The sequence below is a fragment of the Lichenostomus cassidix genome, chromosome 1Aa (assembly GCF_008360975.1).
Source record: "Lichenostomus cassidix isolate B80296 chromosome 1Aa, HeHo_3.0, whole genome shotgun sequence".
Classification (NCBI taxonomy): domain Eukaryota; kingdom Metazoa; phylum Chordata; class Aves; order Passeriformes; family Meliphagidae; genus Lichenostomus; species Lichenostomus cassidix.
In genome coordinates, this window is record NC_139480.1 from 36,484,006 (window position 1) to 36,498,867 (window position 14,862).

At 41.1% G+C, this 14,862-nt stretch overlaps 1 protein-coding gene across 9 annotated transcripts in view; it reads right to left on the reverse strand.

The window, feature by feature from the left end:
• OSBPL8 (oxysterol binding protein like 8) overlaps nucleotides 1–13,070 on the reverse strand; it is an 83,128-nt gene extending 70,058 nt beyond the window's left edge. For 5 of the 9 annotated variants that reach the window (XM_085045325.1, XM_085045298.1, XM_085045304.1 and 2 more), the window contains exon 1: nucleotides 12,930–13,069. The gene's annotated coding sequence lies outside the window, so the exon portion shown is untranslated. Of the gene's footprint in view, nucleotides 1–12,422; nucleotides 12,504–12,929 lie in introns of those variants that run through there. The other 4 variants (XM_085045284.1, XM_085045263.1, XM_085045273.1 and 1 more) reach the window with 3 other exon arrangements.
• Between the last annotated feature and the right edge of the window lie 1,792 nt (nucleotides 13,071–14,862).

Consider the following 14,862-nt stretch of genomic DNA (forward strand, 5'->3'; position numbering starts at 1 on the left):
AAAAAGCCTCATCATTTCTCCTCCCCCACCTCTGAACTCTTGGGACCCTTGATACTGGAGAAGGGAGTGAGGATTCAGTGAGAGCTTTCAGATTGAAAGCTAAAACCCTGATAACATATGCACACCTTCCTTCACTCAGGTCCTTTTCTAAGACTTCACATGCAACTTGTTCAGCAATTACTTTTTGCTCCTCCACAATTTCCCCTGCCTGGGCTGCCCTGCTGTACAACACACTGTGCAGATTGCAGAAGGTCAGCTACAGCAAGTTACAAGTCATTAAAACACCATCTGCTCCCTGACAAAAACAACAACAACAAACACCAAAAACCACCCCCACATCTCTTTCTTCCATACACAAGTTTACAGAAAGAGCTGCAAATTCAAACACCATCTTTATCACGACACTTAACTATATTCAGAAAATTATTGTATGAGCCAAGAGCTTGCTTCCACAACACTTCCTCCAACACCTTAAAGCCAAATGAATCACAACAGATGCTACTCATTTGGCAAGAAAGACAAACCAAGCTTCCTCAGTCTGCATTTTTAAAATAGAAATATCTGCTAAACAAGCAGTTTATGTTCTAATCACTTACAAGAAACTAAGAGTAAAAAAACCCCAACCAAATCACACCACAAACAACCCACCAAACTGTTTAAATTAAATTGTTTGCTATCATTGGAAGCTTAAGCATTTCTTCAAAACCCACAAAAATGTCTACAGAAAATCTACAATGAATCACAGTTCAAATTTACATGCAATACCTCAGACATGTTTCAGCTATTACTTTTGAACACTATACATTGAGGGCAACACAAGGTTTCTGTCACTCAAATTTTCCTTTCCTCTACTTGGGCTGCCAGCACAAATGCTTTTGCACATACTAAATTCCCAAAAGGCCAACTGCTAGACAATATTCCACATACAGAATTAAAAGGAAAAACAAATTAAAACTCATTGTCTTTAGTTCTTAAGAACAATACACAGTGAAGTTACCTTTAACACTGTTTTCTTAAAATTCAGCAAACCTCTGCTTCCTGAAGTTTAAAATTAAACCCAAAAGAGCCAGCAATGAGAGAAGCCTGAGCCTCCTGTTGCAACACAGCAATACCAAGTGACCACAGTGTTACAGAAAAACTACTGGTCTCTTCTTCCAAAAGCAGACTAAGCCACCTAATTTTTCTGCTGATCTTCATCAGCCTGATGCATAAGGTGCTGTTGCAAGTTCTGATGAAGATAGGAAGATATGATTTCTAACTGTTCACAGCATGAGAACTGTCATGCTGATAAGTATTTCAGAGGCATAATGAATTCTTGTACCTGTAATAAGAGGAAGAAGGAGTCCAAAAACTATTATCTAGAATAATTAAGGAACAGAGTTCAGAAATAAATCCATGTAAAGGAAGAAATAATGAAAATGCAGGAAGATAGGCAGAGCTACACCTGCAATATATTTGTCTGAGATTCCTATTGGCAAATATTTAATCTATATAGGATGTAAAGATAAATAATTACTTCTCTTTTTGAATGAAAGACTACAGTACTGAAACGGTACAGCTCAATGTTGACTTTTGCCTTATTCTGTTCATGCCTCAATTCCATCTATGCTGCTAATATGGCAATTAATAAGATGGAGATTATTTCAGTATATTTACATAAAGAGATAACACAAGTTCTGTTCATAACTAGGTTATATTTACAAAAACAATCATAGAGGAAAGTAACTTAAGATAAGCAAAAAACAACCAGTTTCCTGCATTTCATAAGGAAGAATGAAATATAATTTGATAATTGATAAAATAAATAGTAAAAATAGGTGTACGAAAGTTCTTTTCTGGTCAATTAGTAACAAAAAGTAAATATTTATACTCAATAAATAGTACAACATGCAGCCATCGATTTGTCATGCTTGAAAAATAACCACCACCTAACAGATCTTTAATCTTCTTTTTGACATAAATCAAGGTCTGTTTAGGAAGAAGGTAGAAATCAACAATTAGACATACAAGGAAACTTTTTAAGTGTACTGAAGACTGATATTGTTTATAAGCCAAAAACAGCAGGAAAAGTACAAAGGCTTGTTTACATCCAATAAGAATGTGTCTGAACACCAAAGTAGCACAACTTGTAGCATGTGATCTGACAGTGACCAGAGCAGAGGTCTTCTACAAATTTAAAAAACAAGCAAAGCAAAACCACCAAAACCCAAGCCCTCTCACACCACACGCCTCATTTCCTTACACCAGTTCTTAGTTTATCTAAGAAGAAAATATATTTCCCTCCTCCAAGTTGACAACCAGAGCTGATGACACTGAAAAAAAAACCTGATTACCAAGCTCCAAAGAAAAATATTCTTGTTAGCACATGGAGAGGAATACTGAGCAGTATTCTTTGAAGCACTGACAATAAGAGGGTATAGTTAATATTTAATTAAAATAGCTGTCATGGTACAGATCCATCTGTACACGCTCTCAGGTTTATTTTTGCCAGTTCCTTCACTTTATAGGGCAGCTCACTGTTCTCTGTTTAGCATGAATTCTACCTTGATTAGCATGAATAAGCTTTCTGCTCAGTGCTTCTTTGCCTTAGCAGACTTTTTTTTATCAAAGGAGAACTTTTTTCATCACGGAAGAACATTCATTCTTGTTGATGATTTCAGAATTCAGTCTTAAAAATTCTGGTAACACTCAGTAATTTTGTGCACTATTTAAATAGACATAATTGTCACTTCTGTAGAGGAAATGCTTTCTGCCTGCAAGTATCAGAGGCCTCCAAGTCCATGCCTTCCCCTGATGACTTTCTATCCCACTTCTTTTAATGCAGCTGTTTGCATTAAGGATTATCCTGACCCTTTTCAAGGCAGCAGGGGTTTGTAACAGTTAACTAGAATCCTGTTTGCAAGCCAGAATTAAGGTACTGTTTTTAAAAACAGCAAGCAGTAAACCTTTATAGGTAGGTAAGTGTGGGGTCCTCAATTCTGTGTATGAAACAAGATCCAAATGTTAGCTTATTGGCTTCTCTGCATAATGAAAGAGTACATTTTAATTATTGATGACAAATTACAAAATTGTGATTTCAGTAGCAGAAATATGTAACATAAATCTTCCAGCCTCCAACAGACCATAACAGACAGCTCAGCAAGACCCTTAGTGTTAAAATTGTAACTTTTCATGTATTACACAGATTCAATTTAGGATTTATATTTTTTAAGGCACTAATTGAACCAAAGAGATACCTTCAAAGTCTGTAATTTCCATCACACAGGTAAGAAAAGTTGCTTTATTACCCATACCAAAACCGTTTTTTTCTAAAGTAAACTGTAAATAAGATGAAGGACTGCAGGTCACAGGTACCCCGACTGTTGTGTCAGGCTGAAGAGATGGGAGCTCTCCACTGAGGATTGCCAGCTAGCAGTTTACAGGAGGTCATCTCCTTCTAATGTATTACTAGGACACTCTTTCTTATGCAAATATATACATGTACACATGGAAATGATGTTCTACAGCTTCAGCAAGTCCTTGCAGTTAAGCATGTGTATCACATCTGTATCACATCCAGACAGCTCACACCACTGCCTAAATGGCACGGGCAAGCATGCCATTTCAGGAGAAGAAAAAATAAACCCACCCCCAGCTAGTTGTCCTCCACAGTGTCCAATCTATCTGGAGAGAATACAAGGATATCATCATGCCCTCTTCTAAAACTATAATCTCTTGAAAAACAGCTAAAGCCACAGTTAGTCAGATGGTGCCTAGAACTACAAGAACTATGACAGAAAATTCCCTTCAGCACTTCAACGGTGATTTTTCTAAGACACCAAGGCAGAAGACAGATGGTAAGTATTCAGTGAAATTGGAACAGGTAATGTAGCTGGAATTGCAGACAAAGTCGACTGGTCATATCTCACAAGAAAAAGCAGTAATCCCAGATGTCTTTTCCTCAGTAAAGCTAATAAGAAGGAGGCCCTCACCATGCTACTTACACAGTAAAAAAAAGGATGAAAGAGAAGCAAAAAGGCCACCTCCAAACTGGCAGAGCAGATGCCACGAGGTTGGGGAAGTGATGCAAGACTGGTCTTCACTCACAAAAGATACTCCTCCATTAGTAATGTGCACATTACATTCACTTTAAGTATGTTAGACATCAGCTACAAAAAGCATGGCCAGATGTTCAGTCACACTAAATTAACCCTATCTGCTACTCCAGGTAACAATTTAACCGTATTCCTCAATCCTCCTCCTTTGCCTCTCCTCCACATTACCATAACTTTTGTGACATTGCCTGAATTGGAAGAGCATATTATCAGGGACAAAAACCAGATGGCAATATGACAGAGAAGCACAAAGCATTGTAAGGTACCCCCATAAGAAATGGAAAGAGCAGAAGAGCAAGATTTCTTATTCAGAGAATCACTCATGATCAGGCATCTGGAGAGCTGGGAAATATGCAAGTCTAAAAACTAATATTGATATGGAAATTTCTTTGTGCAGACCTTGTCCTTTGGCTCCCCAATACAAGACCTCAATGACTTCTGTTGCAGAGACCTCTCTCTTTGCCTCCCTAAGGGGAAAGAGAGCATTAAGGATAATGAGCATTAAGAGAAGACAGAATGTCTGCATTATCTTCTGCTGCAGCATAATCAGTTACTCAACTGTACAGTTATACTAGCAATATTTAGCATGTTTTCCAAAATTATATTGTCTGGCATACTATACCCAGAATAAACGTATGGCGGCTATGTAGTACACATAACAAACCCACTGAGAGGAGTCAAAGCCAAATTTTCCCTCCATTTGGCCCAGGTTTACAGTGCAGACTATTAACCAAGTTTAGCTGGTGTTCAATATCTCCATGTGCCAATCTCGTTCAAAAGGAGAACAAGCTATTAGAAACAATGAATTCACACGGAGTGGATGCCTATTTGTAGACCAAGTCTACAGAACCTTTCCTTTGCTGTCTTCCCTCCCAATCACACTAGCTGTTATTTGGCATCTTCAATAAATAATTTTTCGGGTTTTTTTGTTTAACTCTGCATCTAGACAAACTTTGTTTCCTCTAGACTTGGATGAAACATATTCATAAGTACTCATACACTCCTTGCTAAACAAGTCTTGTCATTTTCATCTTGTTAATATTTCAACTCTGAACCACTCCTCTCTTTCTAGAAAAAGTTAACACTGCCCTTAGGTACCAACGTGATGTCTTTGGATTCTTTATTCCATATTTATGCACGGACTATGCATTAATAGAATCATCATGTTTCAAGTACTTAAATACATGTTCTTTTTTTAAAGTTACTCAGTCTTCTTTGTAAAAAAATACATTAATCTTGAGTGTCCAACAGTCCCTCAAACAGTGCAGTACAACAGCTTCCAAGACTTGGGGAAAAAATTACAATATTAGCATTAGTCATATTAGAGTATTCAACTTCTACCAAAAAAAAATTACACATCCACATACTTGGGGAAAAAGAGGTCCACTTTCTAAAGCACTTGGTTGACTTCACAGGTACTCTTCACCTGGAAATGACCAAGGCCTGAAACAAAGCTGTTTCTGGCTGTTCACACCACCTCCACCCAGCACCGCTCCTACAATTTACATTTAGTTTAGCTCCCAGTTGTAACTCTATGGAGCCAGTGCTCAATAAAGAACATAAATGCAGTTTTACATTCAGCCATGGTGTAGGTGGCAAGCAGCCAGCACAACTGACATGTTCTTACACAGGAAGCACAAAGATTATCTGTGCCCATCTACAAAGCAGGAGATGCACCAATGGTAAACTGCCTAAGAACAAATAAGTAACTCCACCAAGCAGATGAGCTGCCTCCTTTCATACTGCACATGTGAGGGTGGTGATAAAGGAGAAGAAAAAGCTAAATTGTTCACTCTTAAGAGTTAGGCCCAAGTAACACAGACTGCATTATATGCATTGCCATAATACATCTGTTTAAACCAAAACATTTTCCTTGCATTATGTAACCAATTGCACTACTTTAAATGGATGTCTAAACTGGCTCAGTTCCGTTCAGAGACACAAATAAACTCGCACTTGTGATTGCTTTCCACTGGAAAAAGTACTGAAAGAAATATCACAAGTGCTCTGATTACATCAAAAGCCTTATATGAGAGCTCTTATTAGACAAAAGGTAAAGCCATGCAAGGAAGGAGACTGGTGACCTTCTACAGCCATGGTAAATATCGCTTTTCATATCTGTTATGTATTTAGAAATTCACACTGAAACATACTAGAGTTTCAGTCCTCTTAGACTAGTTCTCCAGCGAGGAACAATAGGATACCCTCTCTCCTGGTACAGTATGGTGCTGCTGTATGCGAGTCCCACAGCTGACATACAACAAACTGCAGTTTACACAGACTCACTGCTTTAATGCCTGAACAATATCCTAGCTATCGCTTCTGGGCAAAAGAACAGTATTTGACTAACGCAGGATAAAGGTTCACAAGTTGCACCAAAACCTCTGCTGCAAATGAATCACCTCCTCTTCTCCTGGCAGCACCAGCATCCCACTGCACAAAGAACAAAATCCTACCCTGCTGCTCTCCACCACCCATCTCCACACACATCACAGGTCTCTTGGGCAGCCACCTCTGAGACAAGACTGGAAGGAACAGCTTGCACAGAGGGAGGCAAATGTGTGAGGATTGATTCTGGAAGTTTCATGTGGCTGTGAACAGTATTTTTCCCTTACTCCAGTCATACATACACTCTACAGTACTTCCATCCCCTACAGAAACAAGCCATGCTATGGCCTTCTTCCAAACAAAAACATTGACCCATAAGCAGCTATTAACATCAGAACTAAGATGCAAGAATAAAGGAAAAATATGCTATTTAGTACTGGAAAGAGCTTATATCCATCACCATGTATCTTCCTGCCAAGTGATCTTTTTTACTACGCTTCAACAAGACCAGTGAAACTAATGTTTCAAGTTTCTCAATTCAGTGCCATTGAAGGAGTATCTAATCCTATATTTACAGCATTACCACACTTCTTTTTAGAACCTGCAAAGACTGCAAGACCATGAAATATGAATATATTAACTAAAAAATTAGGTCAATGCAATATTTAAGCAAATGTCACCCATATTTTACCTAAAAAAAAATAAAATTACTTTGCCCATAAAGGATGCTTTTTACTACATGTCTTAGAAGTAATTAGAACAAAAAATCCACAAGAAATTTCAAGCAAAAGAACTTGCTGTGTGCCTGGCCAAGTGTTTCATGAATCTTAATATGTCACATTTCACCTTTAGAATAAAGTCAGAAATCTTTCATAATTCATGAACTTGACACCAACTAAATATACAATTTACTTTCACAAATCTTGTCTAAATATGACTCTCTTTTTAAGTATTGCCATCCAGTTATAAGTAGAAATTGGTTGCCCTAACTCTCCAAATCACCTGTAAGAGATACAACAGCTAAAGAAGATTTTTGAGGAAAAATATGCCAATCACTGAGACATGGCCCTCTTAGGTACTTAGAAAAAGACCTACTGTACATGAGACAAAGCCAGGTTTGGAATGATGCTTCTGCTAATTGAAGAATCATGTAAACCATTCACGGGTGTAATTCACCACTTTGGGGTGGAAGGAGAGGTGAAAAGTGTCTTAATTTATTAAACCTTGGGAACACTTAGGAACAGAGAAAAAATGCCCAAGCCACTGTCCAGTGCCCAACTTGGTTTACTAGACCACCTGGTTACTATTGGCTTTAAACATGTGAACTCTAAACAAACCCACTTACTTCCTGATGTGTAATTCCTTAAATAGTAACAACTGTCAATCAAAAAAAGTCTTCTCCAACACACATGCTTCCCTAAGTTGTGCAAGGACACTCAATTAAATAAAAATGCTTTTTCACATGTTTAAATTACCAGCATTATAGCTGCACTTTGAAGTCCAAGCCTTTTCAAAAGTATCTCACTGATCTTTTGAAATACCTTCAAAATACCATGGCTTCTGTTTGCAGGCAAGAAGAAGATAACTCTGGAAGGAAACATGCTGGTTTTCCTTATCTCAGATGAATAGTCATATTAACAGCTTCTGCAGTACTGCAACACAAACACTGGGTGACAGGATTAACGCACTGGAAAATGTCTGAACACACAGATAGCATATGAACTAGCTCAAGCTTAGATGCAATGAGAACACTTTTAAATAGATGGATGGATGAATGGTTAAATGAAAAAAAGAAGATCAGATACACACATTCCCATATTGTGTCAAAGTCACTGTAACCTTAAGAACTTCTGGAAAGACAGATGTAGCATTTTTCGTGGATGAATGATCAGTGCTGTACCCTGTGCTGAGGGAACAAGCTCAGATAAAACCTCACATCCACAATTAAGAGTGTGAAGAAAACGAGGTTTATTTATTCCTCTTCTAGCACCAGAAGTCCAAGCTATTTCCTCAAAATGAAAATTTTACTTCCCAAATGCCTCTTACCATCTGTCAAACAGTTTAAGCTGTTCTCAAGAGGCTTCTTATGCTACTATACACATTACATCTGCAACAGATTTCCTTCTTGAAGGGTACAGATGGAATTAAACACTGTTTTATAACAAATATAGCAAAATACCGCTCCAGATTTCAACTGTGTACCATCCAGAACCAGTTAATCTGAATAAAACACTTCTAACATATCTGCTGCTAATCAGTGGCCTATTATGAGCACTGCTACCCAGACTTCACTTGCTAAATTTATAGGATTCAACACTGTACACAGGCCTTCCTTTTAACAGTCAGTGTCAGTCCTCAGAACATCAAGCTCCATCAAGTCTCTCTACCATAGTGTGAAATGACAAAAACGAGACAAATCACCAGAAAAGCATGCAATTTGCTGTTCCCACAAGCTGGACAAGTGTCCATTTTAAGATAAAGCTACACAGAGCTGCTTCTACTGTGTCTAAACTGATAAGAGTTTCTTAGGCAGAGAAAATACATCCTTGATCAGAAGTTAATTTAGAAAAACATCCCCCAAACAATGCAGATTCTTCAAGCCCAGGGGCATTAAAATCCAAGAACTCTAGAAATTCTCAAGGTTACAGTGACTTTGACACAATATGGGAACAACGTTCCTCTTTTTTTTCATTTAACCATCCTTTACTCCTGAACTAGTCCATGAAGCAGCAACAACATATATCCTCTACTAATTATCAATACCATGAAGTATTAATTTTTCAAAACCAGTAACTTATTTTTTCTAACTTCTAGTTACTAGACCTTCTAACAGTTTGAAAACTTGTGAAAGTCACACTTGTCTCAGTATTTGTTCACACATTCTCAAGAGAAGCAAGAGCCTTACAAAGCCCTTCACTTTAAACTCAGCTTTAAACTCAGAGCATGACTCTCCACTTGGTATGAGTGGGAGAGCTATAGGCAGCAGAGGGAAGGAAGGGAACTATTGACCAGCTGAAGCTAAACACAGAGGTCGACTTTACCCAAAAAACACGTGAACAGCAAAAGAATTCACTCAAGCAAAATTCAGAGACAGCTCTCTAAAATGAATCAAAAGCTTTGGGAAAAACATTTTTTGTTCAGTGGGGTTTTTCTGTTGGTTGGCGTTTTTCCAACAAAACAAATGACCAAGACTCTGCCCATCATTTCTTCTGCCTTAAATGACATATATTTCTGAACTATATTAGCATCAACTATCTGTTCTCATAAAAGATAATTGTAACTGCTGTCTAACAAAACAGAAAATATTAATTAATTCAACATCACTATGGCCACACCAGAATACTGCAGGGGGAAAGCCAAATTGTAAAGGCAGTTCAGGAAATCATCTAAGGAATTGTTTGACACTTAGAAGTATTTTTAGCTTCTTCCCCAATTCACCAAAACAGCCTAGGCAAAGAACTATGCTGCTTCACTCCTCCAGTAAAAACAGTGATGATACAAATACCTCCCTCAGAAAGCTTTCTGCTAGTGCTCCTCTGCCTCCCAACTGCACATCTGCCATAGAAGCAAGATCTTCATTATTCTATTGTGAACCACAATTTACCTGACCAAGATGTTCACACTACAGTTTGGATAATAGGATCAACAACTTCTGTGTTTGTACTACTTTAATTACATTGCACAGACTGGAGAAAAACCCACACTTGTTGGGAGTAAGACTATGCTGTTTTCTACAGCTATCACTATTTCTTCACTGAAGGTCTTTTTCCTTCACAATTCTCCATTTTGTTGAACAATAAAGAGCGTTGTGTTTAATCATAAATTTGAGTAATGTAGGTCTTGATGCATGTTCATTAAAAAGAAACAAAATAACAGAACTAAAACAAACCACATTTCTTGGCCCATTGAGAAGTTTTAAGTATATGACATTATGTAATTTTTTTCAACAAATTCATTTTCTGTTCTGAAACAGAAGACTAAGAGATAAGTTATCTGACAGACAGCCCTAAAGCAAGAGGAATTACACAGCACAGGAAGGGAGAAGGGAGAAAAAGACTCTTAGAAAACTCTCCTGCATGCTTCAGGAAACAGAATTTGTGAGAAATGCAGTGGGGGAGCAGGTGGTAAAACAGTAATCAGTGAAATGATGAAAGCCTAATAACTGACTGGACACAGTTCATTAAAACTTGGCTGAGTGTTCTATGCCAAGATTTACTGGACAGAGAGGAGGCTGGAACACAACTTCACCGAATACAAAGTATACATGGTTTCTTTACTGGGTAGCTGCACAACCATTTATTTGCAAGTGTAACAGCAGACCAGACAAAAGAAAATTAACAAGTGCTGCAGCCCTTCAGATGCTTCTTGAGCACTTCAACAGAATTTAAGAAAAGGCAATCTAAAAATGAGCAATCTTCAATAAGTTTCCCTTCTCCCAAAATTATTTTCCATTAATTTCTGAATTTTATTTCTCTTTGGAGCAAATCTGAAATAATACAGCAAGCACTATTAAAAGAACAGGAGCACAGAAATATGACTTCCTGTCCAAATTCAGTTCCCTGTAAAAAGTGTGTAAGTCCAACACTTCTTCCTGCAACATCAGAAAATTCCTTTTTGTGTTGTAAAAGTTAACAAACATCAACAAATATTTATAGAACAGAGTTTCAGGTACTCTGGGGGTTTGCACATGCAGCAGAAATATGACCTGCACGGCCCTTAACTGAAAAGTCATTTTTTAACTAATCTGACAAAGCAGTGTATTTAAAATGTATTTCCCTGACCCATGATTGAAGTAGAAAAAAAGATTATTTATTGCTAGATCTAAGCTACATCAGCCTTGACAAATTCGGTTTACTTACAACATGATTTTTAAAGTCTTTCCCACTTTTCCAAGCTAAATGATTCTATGATCTTCACAACCCCAACAATTTAAAAACAAACAAAGAAACAAACAAAAAAAGCCACTAAAAAAAAACTCCACCCAAGAAACCCAAGCCAAACGGTGCATAAGCAACCACAATTGCACATCTCTTTTTTCCCCAACTAGTTTCAATTCTGAAGCAAACATATCAAATCACCATCTGGAAAGGAGGGCTCTATGACCAAGTTTTGAAAAGTTAGACAATCACAAAACAAATTACCTCAAAGCTCAGGAGTTTTTATTAAAAACTACTGCATGGCTAAAACAACAAATGACCCCACAAGTTTGCAGAGAACTCTGAAACAAAACAGCACACAGAAAATTTCAACAGTCCATTCTAAAGCTACTTGATAGCCAACAACGCAATTATGATCTTCTCATATTTTCCACATCATTTAAAACCAGAACTGTTATCAACTCTTAACTCTCACTCGCCAAATAACAGACCTGCCAGAGTGGGAAGCACCGCTGCTTCCCCAGTTCTGTTACTGCCCATCATGTTCACTGCAGACTAACAACTCAGTACTAACTCCTGTCTTTTCAAAACTTCAAATCTGAGGTTGGTAATTAACAAGCATTAGCAGGGCTCCGATTGCATTAACACTCAGCAGATCAAATAGATTACATTTGCTGTCATTAAGTTGCAATGATTGAAGTTACGAAAGCTGCCAGACGAAAATCAACTGTTTATAAAAGGTATCTTGATCTCAGTCCCAAGAACTGTTTTGTTTGGACAGCAGCAGCACAAAACACGTTAGAAACATCTTCAGTAACGCACTGAATTGATGGCTTGCCTCCTTTCAGGAAAAGAACTCTACAACGCACTGCTATAACACACGACTTGTGAAGACTGTTATTTCAAGCAACCGCCTGAACCTGCTCTGAACGATCACCCAGTTCGTTGAGCAAAACCCCCTTGGAGCCCAGGCTCTTCAGGAAGTCATTTGCAAGGCCTGCTAATAGAGATGCAGAAGCGCGGCTGGCAGCGCCACGGGACTGGGGACAGTAACTAGCTTTCGCTCCCCAGGGCACTGCTACAGCAGAAGGCGATTTTCCCAGAGCGAGGGGAAGGAGGTTACCGGCAGCCACAGGAGCTACATTGTCACTGCATTCGGCACTCCACGGACCGGTTTCCAACGGCGGCGAGCGGGCGGGCGAGCGGGCGGGCGAGCGGGCGGGCCCGGGGTGCGCGCACGGCATTGGCAACAGCCGGCCCGTGCCTCCGGAGCCCCGCCGCGCTGCCCGCTCCACGGGGCCGCGCTGCCCGGCTCAGGGGGCCGTGCTGGCGCCCCACACCGCTCCGAGCCGCCGCAGCAGCTCAGCCTCGCCCGCGGCACCCAGCCCGGCCGGCACCCAACCCTCCCGGCGCCCGGCAGCACCCACTCCCCGGGAACCGCCGGGCCCGGCGCTACCGGAGACCTGCTGCGCTCCCAGACAGCCCCTCCGGCCCGGCAGCCGGCGGGGAGAAGGCGCTCACGGCAGCGCGGCACGGGCGGGGGCCCGGGCGGCACCGCGACACACGCCCCCCGCCTCCCGTCCGCAGCCGCGGCGGCTGCGGCGCTGCCCCGGACCGGCGCCGCGCTCACCTCTGCCCGCAGCAGTCCGGCGGGAGGCGCGGAGGGGCGCCCGGCCGGTGCGGGCGGCCGGGACCCCTCCCTGCGGGCGCGGGCTCCGCCTGCCCCGCGCGGCGCCGACCGCTCGCTGCCGCCGCTGCCGCCAGCCCCGCTAGCCCCGCCCGGTCGCCGCCTGATCCGCTCATCCGCCGCGGCGGCAGGCGCGCAGGCGCGGGCGGCTCCGCTCCGCCCCGATCCAACCCGCCCCGATCCGATCCAACCCGCCCCGATCCAACCCGCGGGCGCTGCGCGAGGGCGGACGGGCACGGGAGGCGCGGGTGGCGTGGGAGGCGCGCAGCGCCCGGGGATGGTGCTCTGCTGCCGCCAAAGAAATCCCCTTTCTCCAAGGGCGAGCCGTGAGCTGCGCGGAGAAGTGCGGTCAGAGGTGGCACGGCAGGGCGGTATCGGTCAGCCGGCGTGGGCTGACGGGATAACTTAGGCAGCGGAAAAGTAGTGACAATGGAAATAAAGTGCCATCTGAAGCATGCCCGAAAAACTCAGAGACGTGGTCGCAGATGAACATCACAACAGAAACCCCGCATAGCTTTTTTTTCTTTTTTTTTTTTTTCCCCCGCCTCAAAATATGATTTCTCAGAGTCACAGAATCAATTAGGTTGGAAAAGAGCTCTGAGATCATCGAGTCCAACCTCTGACCCAACCATCGCCGTGTCAACTGGACCATGGCACTGAGTGCCACATCCAGTCTTCTGTTAAACACCTCCAGGGACGGACAGTGACCCCACCACCTCCTGGGCAGCCCAGTCCTATGGCTAATCACCCTTTCTTAACTTCCTCCAACTTAAACCTTCCCTGGCGCAGCTTAAGACTCTCGTCTTGTTGCTGGCTGCCTGGGAGAAGAGACTGACCCTCACCAGGCTACATCCTCCTTTCAGGAAATTGTAGAGAATGATAGTGTTTTAGTCCTGAGCCTCCTCTCCTTGCTAATAAGAACCACCATGAACAATTTACATATATTGCTGTATTTCAAGTAACAGCGTGTGCCTCAGGTTGTTAATGCCTGCCAGTTGACAGTACTGAAAACAGTTGCAAAATGCTGAGCATCTTCACATACTTCAAGGGAAAGTACTGTCAGTACATTCAGAAGATATCTGGCACCTTCAGCACTGACCCCCAACTAATGACGCAGAAAAGCTGACAAAGGATTGATGTTTCCAACTCCAAAAATAAGTCTTTTTGCTCTGTCCAATTTTCATAAAATCATCTGCTTTATCTCAATTATGTAGCACTAGGAGTCCATTATCTTGGGCTAATGTTCCACTCACAATCTTTTCATTCTGTTCCTTGAAATCAGAGTTAATTAAAAGGCTGAATATTCTTTCCGCAGTACTTTTTAATATTTCTGTAGAAAGATATGGATATACTCCTGACTGTGGAAGATTGCTTTGTCTTCTCAGCAAATGCTGAATAATACAGAGAACATCTCTAATGATAAAAACAAAACTTAAGTTTCTTTGTATAAAGCTCTTTATAATTAAACAATACTTCTTCCCAAAAGAGGGCTCTGGAATGTGATAATTCATTCTGACAAGAGCTACTCACACAGGCTTTCTTGCTGTGGAGCTTTAATTCACAGGGGTGGTTGTGGTCTATGGAATAGACTGAGTCTAGCTTTGGGAAGCAGTCCTGAGCATATGTGCAATTCATGACTCATTTATGCCTTGCCTTGTGACAGAGCAATGCTTTAAAAGCTGTTTTCAAGGACACCATATTTCACACTTTCACACTTTGAGAGCTCCATAAAAAACATGAAGTTCTTCAAGTTGTGCTAAACACCTATGGAGGGGTCACAGTTTCAGATATACAAAGTATGTGATGACCAGGCTGTTGTGTGCAGCTGGTAATTAGTTCACTGAGTGACTATGTCAGGTGAATCCACACTACAGTT